Source organism: Gossypium hirsutum, chromosome A08 (genome assembly GCF_007990345.1).
Source record: "Gossypium hirsutum isolate 1008001.06 chromosome A08, Gossypium_hirsutum_v2.1, whole genome shotgun sequence".
NCBI classification, from domain to species: domain Eukaryota; kingdom Viridiplantae; phylum Streptophyta; class Magnoliopsida; order Malvales; family Malvaceae; genus Gossypium; species Gossypium hirsutum.
The window spans coordinates 34,873,146-34,888,300 of record NC_053431.1 but is presented as its reverse complement, the minus strand read 5'-3'; the positions used below and the strand labels follow the sequence as shown (position 1 = coordinate 34,888,300).

General features: G+C 39.6%; 1 pseudogene; it reads left to right on the top strand.

The window, feature by feature from the left end:
• Positions 1-13,913: 13,913 nt before the first annotated feature.
• LOC121205445 (uncharacterized) lies at positions 13,914-14,014 on the top strand (annotated as a pseudogene).
• Positions 14,015-15,155: the final 1,141 nt, after the last annotated feature.

The window sequence follows — 15,155 nt, the reverse complement described above, 5'->3', positions numbered from 1 at the left end:
TTGGAGATATTATCTATTCATTGGCATTTATCACAATAAGTAACATACTTGTTGGCGTTTTTGAATAGTGTGGGCCAATAAAAACCTTATTCGAGCGCTTTATGTGCGGTTCTAGTCCCACTGTAATGTCCTCTAGTCGGTCCTGAGTGGCAATGTTCCAAGATTTTAATTGCTTCTGACTTTGTAACGCACCTTCTGATGACTTGATCTGCACATATACGGAAAAGAACAGGATCTTCCCAAAAGTAGTTTTTAACATCAGTAAAGAATCATTTCTTTTGCTGATGTGTCAACCCTTTTGATGTAACGTTAGTAGCTAAATAATTCACAATGTCTGCAAACCAAGGCACCTCAGAGTGAGATTGTAACAACCCAAAAATCCCGAAATCCAAAAATCCCAAAATCCCAAATTTTCTTTCGATTTTGATAAAAATTGTGTTTAATATTCTTATCCAAGTGATAATTTTAGTAGGTCTTAGCTAAGGTTGAGTTTGAATTAAGGGGTAGAAGAAATTATAATTTAATTATTAAGAGAATCAGGGCTGACAAGTAGGTGGGCTTTTGAATAAATGAAAAAACAATTGGACACAAAAAGAGCCTGTGGTGGAGTGGCTAAGTGACGCCACATAAGGTGTAGTGAGATGGCGTTAGTAGCTAGCAAGGGGGTCTAAAGTTCGAATCCTAGCTTAGTATTTTTAGAGTTTAATTTTGGCCTTCTAGAAGGATGGAAGTGGCGTGAAGATGGAGTCCAAGGGGAGTGTTCAGAAGAGAAAATTAAGGAAAGGATCAAGGGGTTATCAGGGAGAAAAACGAGGAGATAAAAAGTGAGGAGTAAATGGAGCCGAATTGGAAACTTGGGCTTGAAGAATTTGTCTATAGGGCTATAAATAGGTGCTGACTTGGAGGGTTGAAAAGCTAATGACGAATTTCCCTTCACTTTGTGCCATAAACCCTTTTCTCTAAAAAGTCGAAAACCTTTTTTTTTTCTTTTCTTTCTTTGTGTCGAATTCTTATCCCTCATCTACTCAATATTTTCTCTACTTTAGCCGATTCTTCTTCCTCTCTTCTTTGGTGTTGAGTAATCAATTGTTGTCATTAAAATCTCTAAGAGCTGAATACCCTTGGTGCTGCCACTACTCTTTCCACCCAGTCGATTCTAGTGTAAGTGTTCGCTCTCCCAATTGGTTTTTGATAAGTATTGAGTATTCGGTCCCTCACTTCTTCCTAATCAACTTTGGTAGGGAATTAGTGTCAGATCTCGGTTTTGGATTCCTGCCGATTTGCTCTTCAGATCTGAGAAATACGAGTGTTTAGTGATCAAAATAAAAGCTAATAAAGGCTTGGCGTTCAGGTAAGGTTAAGGTGAGATTCCGGCTTTTGGTAAAGTAATTAATAAGTACGTGTGATTAATCTTTGAGTGATATCCATTGTAGGTTTGGGCTAAGGAGATCGTATCACGCTTGCTTACCAGGTGTGTACATACATAGCACACACATTATGTATCGGTAAAAGCTGAAATACCGAAAAGTCGAAAGTTTGGCTACGGTAGTCTTGCGAGTGTGCGAACACTCATAAGGGGGAAACTGATAGGTTTCCTGAGGCCCACGGGCGATTCTATGGACTTGGGTTGTGATTTGGCTATATGGGCCAGAATGGGCTAAATGGGCCCGAGGGGCTGTTGGGCCCATAATAGGCAAAAACTGAATGTTGATGCTATGTGATAGGAACTTGTATGTGAGCATGAATATGAATGTGACTGGGCCTAACGGGCCATATAAATGTGATTTGGGCCTAATGGGCCATATACAGGTGATTTGGGCGTAATGGGCCATATGAATATGATTGGGCTTAATAGGCCAGATACAGGTATGTGAAATTGTTTGGGCTTTGTAAAGGGTTTTGGGCCTAGTATATGATATCCACATAGGACTTAATTAATATATTGTGACCATGGACACGTCAAAGGGTTAAGGTGTGGCAACGGGTATATGTTTGTCTAGGATTGGATCTAGGGAGAGCTTGGTACTTAAGCAGTCTTAATGACTCACCTCCTCTTCTCTAGAATCCTACCAGGTGCATAGTGTTCGTTCATCTTAGCTCACGGGACTTGTTAACTGGCCAAGGTAAGTGAAAACCAGAATTAAGGGAAAATTACTGAAATGCCCCTAAGGGCGAAAATGACCAAAATACCGCTAGGTGTAGAATGTAAGTTTTATGGATGTGACATGCATACATATGATATTCTGTTTAGGTTGCATATGGGTGAGAATTATGGAACGGAGGAAGTATATGAGGATCGCATGGTTGCTTGTCAATCGTGGATAATCGACGGTTTTTAAAGCTCAATATGTAAATGAATGTAGTTCCGCAGCTGGGCTACCATGGTGTGTGGGTTGGGTGGGTCGATATTTATATCCCCACATGGTGTGACAGGGGACGAAGCTGGTGTGTAGCGGATGGATAATTTGGATGGGATTGCATTGCATGATTGATGAATGATGTCTTTTTTGAATGTTTGTTTTTGCCGAGGGTTGTACACACTTAGTTTACGAAAACTCAACCACCCTCTTTTATTTTATTTTCAGGTGATGCTCAGTAGAAAGTTCGATGTTTGGAGGGACTCTAGGTGGCCAGCTAGCAAGATAATTCGGACTTGTTTTTTTTTAGCATTTAAGTTTTTATTTCTTTTTAAGTATGTTTCAAACCAGATTTTAATAAGTTTTCATTGTGTTATTATTACTTAAATTATTATTATTATTTTCAATGTTTTCTTCGTTTTCGCAACTAAGTTTTTTTTTCAAATGTTTTAAACAAGGCTTTCGTAACTCAAAAGTTTCTTTTTTAAGTTAATTAGGGTTTCTTTTATTTTAAGAAGAGTTTTCAATGAAAAGACGGTTTTCGCTAAAACACTTCAATGTGACACACCAGATTCGGCCATAGCGTCTGCGCCGGGTTTGGGGTGTTACATTTTGTGGTATCAGAGCCCAGGTTGTTAAACTCAGGCTGTGAATTGGGCCTTATTACTATTTGGTTTCTTTTTCTGTTTAAAAAAAATTAGATCACACTATTATGAAAAAGGGAAATCTTGCTGAGCGGCACACCAAATCTCGGACGTCGAACCAAGTAAGTACTTTTATTTATTTAAATTGTTATATAGTAGATAGTTAGAGGGTTACTTTAGATGATTATTAGAATGGAACTAAAGTCCGTAGGATCTAGAAACTGTAGAGGATTTTCGAAAACGATCTTCTCTTTAAATATTTTCATAAAACATCGGTGTAAGTATTAAACTAACTAAAAAATCATAAAATTTTAATCCAAATAATACACGAATCGATGATGAGTGCTAGAAGAGGTGCAAGGGGCCGTGGCCGAGGCCGCGAAAGTGTTAGGGCTGAATTATCAATATCGGGCCATATGCCCGATGTTGGAGTAGAAGAGGCTCTGGCCTCACCTGTGGCTGGGAATGGATAGTATGATCGGGCCGCGGAAGAAGATGCATTGTCCCAGGCAATGCTGAGGATTTTGAAAAGGGTCGCTAGGCCCAATAATGGCAACGTAAATCGAGGGTCCATTCCAGAACGAATTCAATCGAACGGGGCTGAGATCTTTAAGGGCGTGGCTGGCGTGGCTCCTAATGTGGCAGAATATTGGTTGGAGGCCACTGAAAGGATACTGGAGGATTTGGACTGCTCACCTGAGCAAAAGTTGAAAGGGGCGGTGTCATTGCTTAGGGAAGAAGCCTATTAGTGGTGGTTGATAGTGAAAGAGGGCACCCAACTGGAGCAGGTCACCTGGGAGTTTTTAAAGCTACATTCCAAGGGATGTATGTGGTTGCAAGCTATGTGGATGCTAGGAGGGAGGAGTTCCTAAACTTAACCCAAGGAAACAAATTGGTGGCGGAGTATGAGGCGGAGTTTCTACTCCTTAGTAGGTATGCGAGGGTAATGGTGGAAACAGAGTATGAGCATTGCGTTAGGTTTGAGGATGGGCTTAGAGATAGCCTCAGGGTACTGATAGCTCCACAAGGGGAACGAGTTTTCTTGGAATTGGTGGAGAAAGCAAAGATAGCGGAGGAGATAAAACACATTGAGTGCCTAAACCGGGAGAAGGAAAGGGGTAAGAATAAAAGGGATGCTAAAAACTTGGGTGTTGGACAAAAGCCTAGGACTAGGGCCAAAAATAATGGGCCAATTAGAGCAGGGCCCTCTGCTACTAATCTAGGGGTGCACCTTGTGCTGATTGTGGGAGAAGGCATGTAAGGGAGTGCAGGAAGAGAATGGGAGCTTGTTTCACTTATGGGTCTATGGAGCATAGGATCAAGGATTGCCCTTGAACGCTAGGTCGAGAGCCAGTAGTGGGTCAAGGAGGTTCTCAACCACCAACGGGTGGACAGCTGCCGCTAAGGGGTCATGGATAGGCCAGGGGCAATAACAGCAATGGACATGGACGCGGAGCACTAGGCGAAAATATGAGCTATGCTGAGGCTAGATAGCCAGCTTTGGTTTATGCTGCTCATCGTCGAGAAGACGGGGATGCACCAGATGTGATAACGGGTATGTTTCTTATATATGAGTTACCTTACCCAACCTTGATTGACATTGGATCGACACATTCATATATTGCATACAATAAGACTGAGTCTTTGGGTGATATGTTTGAGATTATTGCGAATGAGATGACTGTGATAAGTCCGTTAGGGCAATCTGTAGGAGTGAATAAGATGTTTAGGGAGGTGCCTTTAGTAGTTCAAGGGGTTACCTTTTTAGCAAATTTTATGGAATTGCCGTTTAGTGAATTCGACTTAATCTTAGGTATGGATTGTCTGGTAAAGCACCTAGCCACCTTGGATTATGCTGCAAAGCGACTGGTGTGTTAAGAACAGCGAAGGATAAGGAAGTAGTGGTGATTGGTGAATGCTGGAACTATCTGTCGAAGATGATTTCGGCATTAAGGGCTGAGAAGTTAGTACGAAAGGGATGTGAAGCCTTTTTTGCTTATATTAGTGATGCGAAGGCTAAGAGCCTTACTGTTAAGGAGTTGAGAATGGTTAGGGAATTTTCAGATGTTTTTCTCGAGGAGCTGCCAGGGTTGCCACCTAGCAGGGAAGTAGAATTTGGAATCGAGTTATTACCTGGGACGGCACTGGTATCTATCGCTCCTTATCGGATGGCACCAAAGGAGTTGGTGGAACTTAAGGCACAAATTCAGGAATTGTTGGATCGAGGGTTCATACGACCAAGTGTGTCCCCATGGGGAGCACCGGTGTTATTCGTGAAGAAGAAGGATGAAACCTTACGAATGTACATCGATTATCGATAGTTAAACAAGTTAACTGTTAAAAAGAAGTACCCTCTACCGAGAATCGATGATCTTTTTGATCAGTTTAGAGGAGCTTCTATTTTCTCGAAGAGTGATCTGCGTTCGGGATATCACCAATTGAGAGTAAAGGAGGTAGATGTTCATAAGATGGCTTTCAGAACTCGTTATGGGCACTACGAGTACTTAGTGATACCATTCAGGCTAATGAACGCACTTGCCGCTTTCATGGATCTCATGAATCGGGTCTTTCAACCCTACTTGGATTGGTTCGTGGTAGTCTTTATAGATGACATTTTGGTGTACTCAAACGATGAGGATAAGCATCATGAAGACTTAAGGATTGTGTTGCAGACTTTGAGGGAGAAGCAACTATATCCAAATTCAGTAAGTGTGAATTTTGCCTAAGTGAGGTTACTTTTCTAGGACATGTGGTTTCAGCCGAGAGATTAAGGTGGATCCTCGAAAATTTGAAGCGGTGTTAGACTAGAAAACACCCAAGTCAGTGTAAAAAATTTGAAGTTTTCTGGGCTTGGCAGGATACTATAGGCGGTTTGTTGAGGGCTTTTCAGTAATTACTGCACCCTTAACTAAGTTGTTAAGGAAAGGGGTACCATTTGTTTGGACAGATAAGCAGCAAGAGAGTTTTGGAAAACTCAAGAAAGTTTTAACTGAGGCCCCTGTGTTGATTCAACCAGTGCTTGGGAAGGAGTTTACGGTTTATAGTGACGCTCGCATGTAGGCTTAGGTTGCGTATTGATGCAAGAAGGAAAGATGGTTGCATATGCGTCACGACAACTTAAAACTCACGAGGCGAATTACCCAACCCATGATTTAGAGCTAGTTGCGATGGTGTTCACACTTAAAATATGGAGGCATTAGTTATACAGGGAGAAGTGCATAATTTATTCGGACCACAAGAGTTTGAAGTACCTCCTTACCCAAAAGGAGCTAAACCTTAGGCAACGTAGGTGGGTGGAATTATTGAAGGATTATGATTGTACGATTGAATACCACCTTGGCAAAGCGAATGTGGTAGCCGACACATTGAGTCATAGGGCTAAGGCAGACTTGAGAGCTATGCTCGCCCATTTAAGTTTGTTAGATGATGGTAGCTTGTTAACTGAGCTTCAAGTAAAGCCGGTGTGGGTCGAACAGATAAAGAGTAAGCAATTAGTGGATGAGACTGTGAGTGCTCATTTTAAACAAGTGGATAGTGGGGAGACATCGATTTTTGGGATAAATAGTGAAGGAGTGTTGTGTTTCCATAGGAGAATGTGTATACCAAAGGACGATGATCTAAGGCAATCTGTTCTACGGGAAGCACATAGCGGTCTCTACGCAATGCATCTTGGAGGAAACAATATGTATCGGAAATTGTGTGAGCTTTATTGGTGGCCTGGACTTAAGCGCGAGGTTATGGAGTTCGTAGGTAAATGGTTGGTTTGTCAAAAGGTTAAAGCAAAACATCCGTTGCCTTCGAGATTGCTTCAGCCAGTGAAGATTCCACTCTGGAAGTGGGAAAGGATCACTATGGTCTTTGTTAGTGGGCTACCCTTGACACCTGCTAAGAAAAACTCGATATGGGTTATAGTGGATCGGTTAACCAAGTTTGCCCATTTTGTACCGGTTCACACCTATTCCTCGTTGCAAAAGCTGGCTAGGCTGTATGTGGCGGAGATTGCAAGATTGCTTGGAGTGCCAGTCTCCATAATATCTGATAGGGACCCACGTTTCACTTCGTGATTTTGGAAGAAGTTGCATGAGGCGTTGGGTTCTAGGTTGAATTTCAGCACGACATTTCACCCTCAAACTGATTGATAGTCGGAAAGGGTGATCCGAGTGTTAGAAGATATGTTGAGGGGATACGTGATTGAGTTTTGAGGTAGTTGGGAGGACTATTTACCATTAGCTGAATTTGCGTACAATAATAGCTATCAAGCAAGCATTGGGATGGCTCCATATGAAGCACTGTATGGACGAAGGTGTCGAACTCCAACATGTTGGACGGAGTTGGGCGAACGAAAAGTTTTGGGCCTTGAGTTAGTAGCCGATACTGAGGATAAGGTAAAATTGATTCGGGATCGTTTGAAGGATGCCTCGGATAGGCAGAAGTCGTATGCTGACCTTAAGCATCGAGAGATATAGTATGCAGTGGGAGACTTAGTTTTCCTTATGGTCTCTCTGTGGAAGAAGGTGTTGAGGTTTGGACGAAAGGGTAAGCCAAGCCTATGGTTCATTAGACCATATCAGGTTGTAAAGCGGGTTGGGCCAGTCGCTTATCAGCTGGAATTACCTTCTGAACTAATCCAGATCCACGACGTGCTCCATGTTTCTATGCTGAGACGGTATTGCTCAGATCCTTCCCATATCATGGCAATTGAAGAAATCGAGGTTAGACCAGACCTAACTTCCGAGGAAGAGCCCATACAAATAATTGGTCGTGATGTTAAGGTACTCAGAAGGAAGTCTGTTCCATTAGTCAAAGTGCTTTGGCGTAATCACAAGGTTGAGGAGGCTACTTGGGAACCTAAGGAAGAGATGCGAAATCAGCATCCTCAATTGTTTGAATAAGGTGAATTTCGAGGATAAAATTTCTTTTAGGGGATAGAGTTGTAACGCCCTAAAAATCCCAAAATCCAAAAATCCCGAAATCCCATATTTTCTTTCGATTTTGATAAAAATTATGTTTAATATTCTTATCCAAGCGATAATTTTAGTAAGTCTTAGCTAAGGTTGAGTTTGAATTAAGGGGTAGAAGAAATTATAAATTTTATTATTAAAAGAATCAGGGCTAACAAGTAGGCGGGCTTTTGAATAAATGAAAAAACAATTGGACACAAAAAGACCCTGTGGTGGAGCGGCTAAGTTGCGCCACATAAGGTGTAGTGAGGTGGCGTTAGTAGCTAGTAAGGGAGTTCAAGGTTCGAATCCTAGCGTAGTATTTTTAAAGTTTAATTTTGTCCTTCTAAAAGGATGGAAGTGACGTGAAGATGGAGTCCAAGAGGAGTGCTCAGAAGAGAAAATTAAGGAAAGGATAAGGGGTTATCAGGGAGAAAAATGAGGAGATAAGAAGTGAGGAGTAAATGGAGCCGAATTGGGATCATGGCCCTGAAGAATTCGGCTATAGGGATATAAATAGGTACCGAATGGGAGGGTTGAAAAGCTAATGACGAATTTCCCTTCACTTTGTGCCAAAAACCCTTTTCTCTAAAAAGCTGAAAACCCTTTTTTTTCTTTTCTTTTTTTGTGCTGAATTCTTATCCCTCCTCTACTCAATATTTTATTTGCTTTAGCTAATTCTTCTTCCTCTCTTCTTTGGTGCTAAGTAATCAATTGTTGCCATTCAAATCTCTGAGAGCCCAATACCCTTGGTGCTGCCACTACTCTTTCCACCCAGTCGATTCTAGTGTAAGTGTTCGCTCTCCCAATTGGTTTTTGATAAGTATCGAGTATTCGGTCCCTCACTTCTTTCTAGTCGACTTTGGTAGGTAATTAGTGTCAGATCTTGGTTTTGGATTCCTGCCGATTTGCTCTTCAGATCTGAGAAATACGCGTGTTTAGTGATCAAAGTAAAAGCTAGTAAAGGCTTGGCCTTGGCATTCAGGTAAGGTTAAGATGAGATTCCAGCTTTTGGTAAAGTAATCGATAAGTACTTGTGATTAATCTTTGAATGATATCGATTGTAGGTTTGGGCTAAGGAGATCGCATCATGCTTGCTTACCAGGTGTGTACATACACTGCACACACATTATGTATCGACAAAAGCCGAAATACCGAAAAGCCGAAAAGCCGAAATGCCAAAAGTTTGGCTATGATAGTCTTGCGAGTGCGCGAATAGTCGTAAGGGAGAGACTAATAGGTTTCCTGAGGCCCACGGACAATTCCGTGGACTTGGGTTGTGATTTGGCCATATGGGCCGGAATGGGCTAAATGGGCCCGATGGGCTGTTGGGCCCATAATAGGCAAAAATTGAATGTTGATGCTATGTGATAGGAACTTGTATGTGAGCATGAATATGAATGTGACTGGGCCTAACGGGCCATATAAATGTGATTTGGGCCTAATGGGCCATATAAGGTGATTTGGGCCTAATGGGCCATATGAATATGATTGGGCTTAATGGGCCAGATACAGGTATGTGAAATTGTTTGGGCTTTGTAAGGGGTTTTGGGCCTAGTATATGAAATCCACATAAGAATTAATTAATATATTGTGACCGTGGGCAAGTCAAAGGGTTAAGGTGTGGCAACGGGTATATGCATGTCTAAGATTGGATCTAGGGAGAGCTTGGTACTTAAGCGGTCTTAATGACTCACCTCCTCTTCTCTAGAAACCTACTTGGTGCATAGTGTTCGTTCATCTTAGCTCATGGGACTCGTTAACAGGCCATGGTAAGTGAAAACCGTAATTAAGGGAAAATTACCGAAATGCCCCTAAAAGTTAAAATGACCAAAATACCCCTAGGTGTAAAATGTAAGTTTTATGGATGTGACATGCATACATATGATATTCTGCTTAGGTTTCATATGGGTGGGAATTATGGAACGGAGGAAGTATATGAGGATCGCATGGTTGCTTGACAATCGTAGATTCATCGACGGCTTTTAAAGCCCAATATGTAAATGAAGGTAGTTCCGCAACCGGGCTACCATGGTGTGTGGGCTGGGTGGGTCGATATTTATATCCCCACATGCTGTGACGGGGGACGGAGCTGGTGTGTAGCGGATGAATAATTTGGATGGGATTGCATTGCATGATTGATGAATGATGTTTTTTTTGAATGCTTGTTTTTGCCGAGGGTTGTACACACTGAGTTTGCGAAAACTCACCCCACCTCTTTTATTTTATTTTCAAGCGATGCTCAGTAGAAGGTCCAATGTTTGGAGGGACTCTGGGTGGTCAGCTAGCAAGATAATTTGGACTTTTTTTTTTAGCATTTAAGTTTTTATTTCTTTTTAAGTATGTTTCAGACCAGACTGTAATAAGGTTTTCATTGTGTTATTATTACTTAAATTATTATTATTATTTTCATTGTAATTACGAGAAGTTGAACATGGAATTCTTAAATTATAGTATGTTTTTAACGTTTCAGCAACTAAGTTTTTTTTTCAAATGTTTTAAATAAGGCTTTCGTAACTGAAAAGTTTCTTTTTAAGTTAATTAGGGTTTCTTTTATTTTAAGAAGGGTTTTCAATGAAAACATGGTTTTCGCTAAAACACTTCAATGTGACAAACCAGATTCGGCCATAGTGTCTGGGCCGGGTTTGGGGTGTTACAAATATATAGCAAAAAGTTGTTCTTCAGGGAATGAGTCGTTTATCTCATGTTCATCAAGCTCCTTAAGATGTAGGTTTTCTAATCTAGAAAGATGATCTGCTGCAAGATTTTATGCTCCTTTTTTATCTTGAATTTCTAAATCGAATTCCTGCAACAATAGTATCCATCTTATTAGTCGAGGTTTTACATCTTATTTAGAAAGGAGATATCGAAGAGCTAAATGGTCAGTGTATACGAAAACTTTAGATAATATTAAATATGGTCTAAATTTATCGAATGCGAAAACCACAGCCAATAATTCTTTCTCAGTCATCGTATAGTTTTCTTGTGCGGCTGTCAATGTCTTGCGAGCATAATAGATTGGTTGAAAATGCTTGTCTCTTCACTGTCCAAGAACCGCACCTACTGTGAAATCACTCGCATCACACATTAGTTCAAAGGGTAAATTCCAATCAGGTGCAACTACAATCAGAACGTTAATTAATTTATCTTTCAGAGTGTTAAATGCTTCTAAACATTCCTGATTAAAATTGAAAGACATATCCTTTTCTAGTAAATTCGTTAGAGGCTTATCTATTTTAGAAAATCCTTAATAAATCTTTTATTAAATCCAACATGTCCTAAAAAGCTTCGAATAGCCTTAACTGTACTAAGGAGAGGTAATTTCTCAATAGTTTCAATTTTCACTTTGTCAACCTCGATCCCGTTACTAGAAATTTTGTGGCCTAACACAATCCCTTCACGAAACATGAAATGACATTTTTTCCAGTTCAGTACAAGGTATGTTTCCTTACATCTGACTGGACTCGTTTTAAATTTTTAAGGCAAAGATGGAAAGAGTCGCCGAATATTGATAAGTCGTCCATAAATACCTCCATAATGTCTTCTACGAGCTCATCAAAAATGGCCAACATGCATCACTGAAAAGTAGCAGGAGCATTATATAATCTAAAAGGCATTCATCTATAAGAAAATGTGCCTTATGGACATGTAAATGTCATTTTCTCTTAGTCTTCAGGAGCTATTGAGATTTGGAAGTAACCAAAAAGTCCATCTAGGAAGCAATAATACATATGCCCACATAATCTTTCCAACATCTGATAAATGAATGGTAAGGGAAAGTGATCTTTTCTCGTGGCATCATTCAACTTCCTATAGTCATGCAGACTCTTTATCCCGTGACTGTGCGTGTTGGGATCAATTCATTCTTCTCAATAGCCACAACAGCCATGGCTCTTTTCTTAGGGACAACCTCCACAGGACTCACCCAAGAACTATAGAAATAAGATAAATAACTCCAGCATCTAGAAGTTTAATTACCTCAACTTTTACGACTTCTTTCATGTTAGAATTCAGTCGTCTTTGAGCTTGCACACAAGGTTTATATTCATCTTCCATTAAAATTTTATGTGTGCAAAAAGAAGGACTGATCCCTCTTATGTCAGAAATCTTCCAAGCTATAACCCTTTTATGCTCCTTCAATACTTGAAGTAACTCGTCCTCTTCGGTTGGCTATAAATCTGAAGCAATAATCACTGGTAATGTGCAATTATTTCTAAGAAATGCATATTCTAGGTGATTTGGTAATTGCTTCAATTACAATTTAAGAGGTTCTTCAACAGAGGGTTTTAAATTTAATTTCTTGTTTACCCCAATCCCCTCATGGCTCTTCTGTCTATGTGAAGACTCATTAGAATTTAATTCAGATTTTGCCTTACCTAACGCAGAATCATCATCATTTATCTCCTCTCCTTGGGCAAGACACAATTCCAACGTGTCCTTATGAATGATTTCCTATAAACAATCTTGAGTAACATGAGCAATAGAATCAATAAAATAACAGGAGTCTTCTTGTTCTCTAGAAAATCTCATGGCATCATAAATTTTAGAAATAATCTCTTCGTCACCTACCCTAAGCACAAGTTTACTGTCACCCACATCAATAACAGCCCTAGCAGTGGCTAAAAATGGGCGACCTAAAATTAAAGGCCCCTCAACATCCTCATCCATGTCAAGCACAACAAAATCAATAGGAAATATAAATTTATCTACTTTTACTAGTACATCTTCAATAATACCCCTAGGATATTTAATAGATCTGTCAGCTAGTTGAATACTCATCCTATTAGGTTTTGGTTCCCTAAGGCCAAGTTGCTTGAATAGCGCCTAAATCAGCTAGTGCCTTTTCAACATTTAAACTACCAATTAAGCAAGGAATAGTAAAAATTCCTTGATCTTTCAGTTTGGTTGGTAGATTATTTTGGAGTATGGCCAAGCGCTCCTCGTTGAGTTTTATTTTAGATAACTTTTCAAACTTCCTTTTATTTGTTAGGAGCTCCTTCAAAAATTTTGCATATATAGGCATCTGCGAGACAGCTTCAACAAAAGGTAAGTTAATATGCAAATGTTTAAAAAGTTCAAGAAATTTACCGAATTGTGCGTCTATGTGATCTTTCTTCAACTTTGCTGGATATGGGATTGGTGGTTTATATCTCTTAGCACTGGTTTTTCACTTATTTCAGGTTTTACCTCCTCATCCTCTTTCCTATCAGCTTCTTGTGGCAGCTTCTTTTCAGATTTAGCTAACACTTTCCCACTCCTTAGTGTAACTACTTTCACATGCTCTTTTGGATTGGTCTTTCTGAAATCATCTTAGCCAGCTGTCCTATTTGATTCTCGAGCCTTTAAATCAATGCTTTTTGATTTTTAAGTGTTGTTTCAATGTTTTGAAAACGAGTTTTCGCTACTAAAATAAACTTTGTCATCATCTCTTCAAGGTTCTACTGTTTCTCTTTTGGTAAAGTTGTTGTTGGAAGCATGGAAGGGGTGGTGGTCTCTGATTCCCTTGGCCTCCCCATGAGAAATTTGGGTGGTTCCTCCAACCTACATTTTAAGTATTACTGTAAGGATTATTTTGAGGTCAAGGATTATTACCCATATAATTTATTTGCTCGTTCTCCATGTTGGGGCCGTAAAGTAGGTATTTTGAATTGCTCGTTCCACCTTCACTTGCATCATACTGCATTACTGGATGTACCTACATAGAACCAAATAAACCATCAATCTTTCTATTCAAAAGTTCTACCTGATTTGAAAGCATAGTAACTGAGTCAATGTTAAAAACGTCAGCTTCTTTTGTTGGCTTTGTCCTCATGACTTGCCACTGATAATTGTTTAGTGACATCTATTCTATGAACTCTTAAGCCTCTTCAGGTGTATTATTATTGATGGTTCCACCAGCAGTTGCTCCAATCATTTGTCTAGTTGAGGGATTCAAACCATTGTGGAAATTTTGAACCTGTAGCAAAAAAGGTAACCCATGGTGAGGGCACCTTTCTAATAAATTTTGCTCCCATGAATCATAAAGTGTTTCTAAATCCATCTGCACAAAAGAAGTGATATCATTCCTCAACTTTCCCGTTTTAGCCAACATAAAATATTTATGCAAAAATTTTCCAGACATTTGTTCCCAAGTAGTGATTGACCCTCGTGGTAATGAGTTCAACCACTGTTTAGCCTTATTCTGTAATGAAAAGGGAAATAACCGAAGGCGAATGGCATCGTCAGAAACGCCATTGATCTTAAAGGTATCGCAGAATTCCAAAAAATTTGCTAACTGAGTGTTTAGATCCTCGTCCTGCAAACCATCAAACTGAACAAACTGTTGTATCATTTGAATCGTGTTAGGTTTCTATTCAAAATTATTTGCAGCAACAACAAGTCTAACTATACCTGATTCAGTTCCTATTAAATTGGGCTTAGCATAGTCGTACATAGTACGAGGAGCAGGATTCTGATTCACTGGATTTGCGGCAACCACAGGAGGCACGGATTATTTTGATTTCTAGCCATCTCCTCAGTAAAATCTGTAATGCCCTCTTGCTCTTCCTCTATGTATTGTAGACTTTTCCTTATTTCTCTTCGGTTTCTGTGAGTTGTAGTCTCTATTTCACTATAGAAAACAAGGGTCTTGACGGGTTCCTTCTAGCCATAAACTAGAGACACCTGCCAGAAGCAATTAAAAAGAAAAAATAGAAAGGAGGAATTAAGCTAAAAATAAAAAGTAAATTGAAATAAAAGTAAAAATGGCTAAAGTAATAAAAATCAAGTGTTCATAATATCTTAGTCCTTGGCAACGGTGCCAAAAACTTGATGGTCGCTAAACTAACTAAAAATTCGACTAAGGCAAGCGCACCTATCGAACAGTAGTATAGTTATGGTGAGACCGAAAATATCGTATCCACAAGGACTAAAAGTACTAGTAATTACTCTCTTTTTATTATCTAGCCTAAGAATTAAAAGGATGTTTTTAAACTAAGATTAACTATCTAATTAACTAAGAACACGACAGAGATTAAAGTTGGAAAATCCTTTTGGAAAACCAATGGAGAAGACAATACCCAAGGAAGAATCTGCCTAGACTTCACTTATTACTTCTGAATTAGAATTTATTCGCTTGACTTCATTCGTAAGAATCCCTAGCTTATGTTAATATCTCTCTCGAGACTAAAAACAACTGACTCTAGGTTGATTAATCGAAATCTCTTTCTAATTAA